The 7,095-nt window shown below is 33.5% G+C and overlaps 1 protein-coding gene across 1 annotated transcript in view; it reads right to left on the minus strand.

Annotated features, from left to right (window-relative positions):
* The window catches only part of LOC113229041 (agrin), an 87,438-nt gene extending 82,086 nt beyond the window's left edge, over positions 1-5,352 (minus strand). The window contains exon 1 of the mRNA XM_026462520.1: positions 5,182-5,352. The gene's annotated coding sequence lies outside the window, so the exon portion shown is untranslated. The remainder of the gene's footprint in view (positions 1-5,181) is intronic.
* Between the last annotated feature and the right edge of the window lie 1,743 nt (positions 5,353-7,095).

Here is a 7,095-nt window from a genome sequence, read left to right on the forward strand (position 1 = left end):
ACTTTCATATTTTTTAAATATTCTTTCAAAATTACATTCTCAGTCTCAGTCTCATTTATATTATTTTATATAGGCTACAAAATAGAACATAATATTTTCTCATATCAATGGCACCTTTGTTTTTAATCAAAGTGTTTTAATTTCTCTTTTTATCACACGATAGAATCTTAGTATTGCATTGCATGTCACAAATCGAATATTGATTTGTGTTTGCCGGATCGATTACTGGCAAACGTCTTTTTAAGTTTCACATATAAATCTTTAGCAATTATTACTTTCTATCCAATATTTTGCATAAATATTTCAGCATTTTTAATATCAACATCGTATCTTGTCTTGTTTTATATAAATGCTAATAATTTATTGCTTTAACACATTTGTTTACCACAAATGGCTTTGCTCCTAAATATTACAAAATAAAAACCCAAAATTGTAGTGCCTCTTGTAAGTTAATAAAATTTTATGGTTTGTAGACATACAATTTTCTAACAAGATTTAAATTTCTTATCAGAGTTATTATTGTTTTTATTCAGTAAGCGACAATTGGTACATGATTTGGCATGCACAGGTTTATTTTATTTCATACATATGTCGAATTATTATGATATTACTTGAAACATGCATACGTACAACCCGACATAAGAGAAGCATTCGATTTGTATTTCATTTTTAAATAATAAAATTTGTTTATTTAGTACTTTTATGTTAAACTCCATTACATATCTTACACTCATATACATATTTAGTCATTCACCTCAGTCAAGAGTGTGTTTAATGTATGTATGTATGTAATGTATGTGTGTCTTTCCACTACATAGTAGCGGTGGCGCTCCTCGTGAAAAAATTCGACCCAGACAGGTACTGCCACCTTACCTATTTCTGCCGTCAAGCAGTGATTGAGTTACAGTGTTCCGGTTTTGAAGGGTAAGGGTGCTGAGTGAAATTACAGGTAAACGGGACGTGTCAACATACGTCTATATGAATTCATTATTCAAAAACTTCAAGACCATTTCGATGTTTTCTTATGTTACTTCTAAGAAACAATATATGCGTTAGAATAATAGATGTTAGTACAGATTACAATTGCATTTTTACAAAATACTATAGACAAGTCACTTTCTCGATAATTATCTTGTTACGTAAACATGTTTTAATCGACATTCTTTTTAGGAGTCAAAAAACTTTGTCTTTCTCGCGTGATTCGGCGTACATTATTTCATTGTGCAATTATTTCCTTAATTACATTAAGTCAGTGTAATACGACTATTCAGTATTTCAATAATTATCACCAATATTCTCCGCGTTGTTAATTAAACGAAATAATTGTTCAGTTATTACCGTTATTTTTTATTAATGTGTATAGGAGTTCATCAAGGGACATGATTATAGCTCGACGGAAATAATCATGCCTGCTATAAACATAGCGAATAGAATTTGTAGAGAGTTTACCTCAAAAGCTTTTAAATACATACCTAATTACGTAGGTACTGAAGAGTAATTACTCTCACACAATTTTCTATATTTTCTACATCACCTAGCTAGAAAGCTACAGGTCACAAAAACTATCAATTGAATAGGATGGCCTTAATCACACCACACAAAGTACGTTCGAACCAGGTCAATGCACTGACTTGACTAAAGAGTCAGTTAGAATTAATTTAAATGCTTATTGGACTTCATTTGAGAAAGAGAGATCAAAAAGTTCCTTATAAAAGTGAATGTGATTGTAGTATTATAATCACAAACATTGACCCATCATTTCAATCAACCTTGAAACAGGTTGAGGCGTAACGTTGTCCCTTGGGGAACTCCTATGCAAAAAGGTAAGACTCAATTAATTTAAGTAATTGTTAAAATATAAAACTAGAAGTTCACTTAAACTGTGACTGAGTTCAAAATGATCGTCATCGAGGCCTATAGTAGGCGGAATAATTCCGCTGCTGACTATAGGTATCTCGCAATGCTCACCACTGAGTCCTGAATTGGGCTCGCCACTTTCAGTCGCTTTCATCGCCATTACATGAATTCCAGTTAATAACAAAGTAAGCGAAAAGAACCTGGAAATTTGCAAGAATGATTATGTTTCGAACTCATACATTTGAACAATGTTTTGAGATTTTTTTATAAAATCAAGTGACGGGACGAACAGGTCGTGCGCCTGATGGTATGCTACACGCCTGTCCATAACAGTTGCAGTGCCACTCAGAGCTTTAAGTCGCAAAGATCTGAGGGGCATTGCCACTGCGCCCGTCACCCTGGGACATAAGTTGACAAGTCTCATGTATCTGTAACTTCATCAATACCCTTATCCGTCAAAACCAGAACACGGCATTAATACTTCGCGACAGAAATAGGTAAGGTACTTCCTTGGAGGAACTCTTCCACAATTCTTCTTCTAATTCGACTAAAGTATGGGCCGGGCAATGGTGTGGGATGTCACATGTGCCGACACACTTCCATTCCATCTCTAACACACCGGCAAGAGGGCTGGCTCCAAACTGGCTCCACAACCAGAACAGAGTCATGCTGACATTACTTGGCGTCAGAAATAGGTAAGGTGGCAGTACTTCCCTGGACGAACTTTTTCACAAGGAACTCTACTACTAACTAGATACCGAAAGTAAATGTCTTAACAAGTAACCAAATTGTTAAAGAAAGAATAAAATGTAAGACGTGCCAAGTTTTTCTAAACGTACGCTTAATATGAACAAAAAAAAATTTGAAACAAGAAATGCTGCTTAATTTTAACACTACATTTAGCAGTAATGAAAAACTGTTCCAAAAAACTTTCAGCAACATGACTTCATTGTTTTTTGTGCTTTTCAATGATAAAATCAACAATTTTATTAAAATAATTTCTCCTTTTTTTGACCTTTACCAGCATAATTTATAAAACGTGACAGGCAGACACAATAGCTACAAACAAACCTCACAGTAGGAGTCAAGAATCGAAACGCCCAAAATTTCAATTCAGAGCGCGTCAAAGGCAATCTGTCCCAAATCTATTCCTTTAAATATATCCGTCTCATTTTAAATAACAATTTCAATAAGAGACGGATAAATGAAATAGGGGTATCTGGCGATACAACGTCCGAGTAATGTGATAATCCGATCGTAACTGAACCAAATGCAATTGATCCGAGACTTTTTATTCGTGTCTTTAAAATAGTAGCTGATGTCAAAGATGACGATGGATAAGAGCGGTCAAGTAACAACGGTGGAATGGTAAATGCATAACGGTGTAAATAGCGAAACAGTTGTTGATCGGAAAACAATTAGGATACCGGTGGGATGTTAAGGAAATTGAGTTTGGTTTAATTATGAAGCATTCCAACTTTTTTGCATCAAGATACCATTTAGGAATGTTATTTCATGAAGAACGCTTAACAGCTCCATTAAAACAGTAAGAGTAATTTGCGCTTTGAAAAACGTAGACAAAAAGTAGTTATACTATTATATTATGTTAAAATATTCTACTGGTACCAGATGCACTAGGTGTTTCCAGTTTCGTGAACATTATGTACTCGTATGATATTTCCAAGCAATATATTGTTATATATAGCATGTAGTAACACAAAACCAATAGAACTATTTGAAGTTAATTATGAATATATTTGTTGATAGACACTATCGGTGGCATTAGCTTTAAACCAAATTTCTCAATTTTCTGTTAAACTATAAAGAGTAAGCACCAGAAGTATACCCAGTAAGACTCCTTTTCAATAATCCCCTTTCTTTCACTAGCTGCGCTTTCAATAACATTATAAATTTCATTGCCACTATAAAAGACTGCTTTCCTTATACGGCCATGATACGTTTTTTGGTCTTTATTTTTACTCTTCACTACAAGTAAGGTTAATGATTCTTGTGGACGACTTTAAGTTCTTGGGACTCGTTATTTTTGGTCATTTTTAAAATTAGTTTTTTTGCATAATTTTAATTTCAAAAGTGGAAGGTAATGTTGATGAAATGTATGAAAATTGAGGGTCAAATCACGATTATATCAGCAGTAAAACGCATATATTTGTAATTTTTAGTGTTTGTGAATTGTCAGACATGTCATGTTTAACAAAAGTAGTGCCTGGTGGACCGTACAAAAGGTCAGCATGTTTAGTGAGTACTAGAAACGTTGAAAAGCATTACATGTCAGATTTGGATTACAGTGGTAGTCGATTGTCACCTTAAATTAAGGGTTTTAATTTACTTACCTATTTCTGCCGCCAAACAGTAATGTGTACATTACTGCATTCCGGTTTTGAATGGTAGGGGTGCTAGTGAAATTACAGGCAAATAAGACTTGTCAACTTATATCTGAGGGTGACGGGAGCAGAGGCAGTTCCCTTCAGATCTTTGCGTTGTAAAGCTCTGAGTGGCACTGCAACTGTTATGGATAGGCGTGTCGCTTACCTGGTGGTAACATCACTTGTTCGTCTTCTCACTTGGTATTATTAAAAAAAACCTTAATTTAAGGTGACAATAGATTTGTTTCACCAAACCTTAATTATCGAAGATATTTCTTAAAGATTTCTTGTCGTTGACGAGTATCTGCTACAATCGAACAAGTAAACTGTGGGCCAAGAACCTCTCCCTGTAGGACACCCGTACTTAAGAACACCACAGTTACTACATCTCTAATTGTGATAAAAACAAGTTTTTATTCAAGAATTACAAAAGATAATTAATATTGTTATTTATAAAAATTTTATTATGATCGTAAACATAGAGATCTAGCAGAATAATAAAGCATTTGTTACTGCACGATGGTAGATATGCAATTTCTATGAATATGAAATGCTTTAACAAGGTCAGATGGTATCGGTCGAACACGTTTAAGCTTTCAACAGTAAGTAGTACGGAGCTTTTTAATGCATGCTGTACTGGTAAGTTCAAGATTAAGAACTTTTAATGTTTAATGTTTTTTTTTTTAATTAGATTATTATTTGTAGTTTGAAACAGACTGCAATGGCTTTAATAAATAATTTCCAAAATAATTTTCTTTTAATTAGGAATATTTACATCTTTTAAATTATTTCGATTATATGTTACAAATTTATTTTAAAATATTTTATGTTTCGTTTAAACAATCATTCTCGTTTAAATGTACAATTAAACTTAAAATTTAACTTCACATAAAACTTTTATCGGATTAAAAAAGAAAGTAACAATAATCAGTAGACTTACTCGCACAAATTCCGAAATCACTCCAACTCACAACACTGAAAGGAAATGTTTTAAAATTTATTTTTTAAAACGTAATTTAAAATAATATTTTCGAACCGGCGTTTGAGGCGGCTAAGGGCCCGAGACGTGCGGCCTTGCCTGCGGTCGCGAGGAGACTGGGTGCGATGCTGTGGAACCCAGACTAATATATGTCGTATACTAGTTTTCATCGTCTTTCACTGGTTCAAGCCGCGACTCGACGGCCAGTTTTCTAGGTTAATGAGGAGTCTGACTGAGCGGTGGTGTTCGCCGTTTTCTAAGCGTTTTCGAATGACGCGCCAACACCATGGTGGTTGAAGCGTATATATATATTTTCTGTGGTGAATCTTAAAAACTTTCATCATTTTTAATTTCTTTATCGTCTTTATAAATACATATCACATCATGAACAACTCGACCTAGGAAGAGATAGTTAAACATATCAGACGTTATACTTATAACCTGTTTTAAAGTTATTAATATTTATGTCACAATTGACATCTTTCTTAGACTATTTAATATAACTAAAATAACAATACCATCCGGCACTAAAAACCCGAACATTAATAGGTGATTTGAATAAATAATTTTTATTTTATTCAATCACATATATTTAAATTACAAATTTCAAACCCATTTCATTCAGCCACTTGTCATAATTCAGTTAAAGACACAGTAATTCAAGTTGCAATCACGCTAACAATATCACAAAACTTAAATTGTCTTACTGCTTACAATCACTTATACTATGATAATGGTAAGCGATAATTTCGAGAGTTGCTGCCTTGTTATGTGCGCCTGGTACTTTTGGAGGAATAACTTTTTTTTTATGCTTTTCAAAGTTTCTGGTGAAGCGAAATTTTTGACGATAACGTGCAAAGGTTACTTCATTATAAAGTTTTCGATAATTTAATGAAAAAGTATATAGTGCGTGTCTTCATTCTTAAAGTATTAATTTTAATCATAGGCATGTCAGTGATATTACTTTTTTGAAACTTAAAAATTAATGATTGATAAATGTTTTTTGAAATTAACTAAAATATCAATTGAAATTGCATTGAATTATTGTTTATTTTATGTTATTATTACACGTCTATATATTGCTCATAATTCGTCAAAAAATAAAAACATAAGGCGGAACCTTTCATTGACTTACAATTATATGGACGTCGGGTCCGCGCTAAAAAGTGTCCGAACTTATAGGGCGTTAAAATCGTATACAGAGCGTCATTCACGCTGTAGTCTTCGTTTGTTCGACTGACAGCGAAGGACGCAAAATTAGACGGTACTGCGATGACATTACAATTTAAATTCAACGTTTTAGCTTTTTCATATTCCTTTACATGCCACTACGTTTAAATAGGTTGACTTGGGATATTTTTTCGTGGTTTTTGTATTAGACCCGTCGTCCATTTATTTGTAAGTCAATGGAACCTTTGCTTCAAAAATCAAATACACTAAAATATATCGACATTACTTCATCCCTATGACAAACGTCAAATGAAGCGTCACGGGGATCATACTAGTTTGTGTTTAGTATAGCGGACAGTATTTGCGGCTTAATTTAGATTAAAAATTATTTGTACTATTGCACTTGCAAGTAGCTTCCATTATGGACCGGAATAATAATATTCCATATAATTTCATGAACTTTTGAGTTCGGTTTTTTTAGTAAACTGTACTGAGATTATTAATTAATCGTTTTTAATCTAACTATACTGACATCTGCCTGAGAGTTTATTCACTTTATGCATCGTTGTACTTAGAAACAGCTACGGTGAAAGGATGGCCCACAGTCTCATTACATTAGTTTAATAATGGGACTGCTGGCATAAACTTGTGAATGAGATTGGCCGTAGTCGCCTTGCTTACCACGCAAGATAGTGAACACAGCAC

Source organism: Hyposmocoma kahamanoa, unplaced genomic scaffold (assembly GCF_003589595.1).
Source record: "Hyposmocoma kahamanoa isolate Upper Pololo Valley unplaced genomic scaffold, ASM358959v1 270, whole genome shotgun sequence".
NCBI classification, from domain to species: Eukaryota; Metazoa; Arthropoda; class Insecta; order Lepidoptera; family Cosmopterigidae; genus Hyposmocoma; species Hyposmocoma kahamanoa.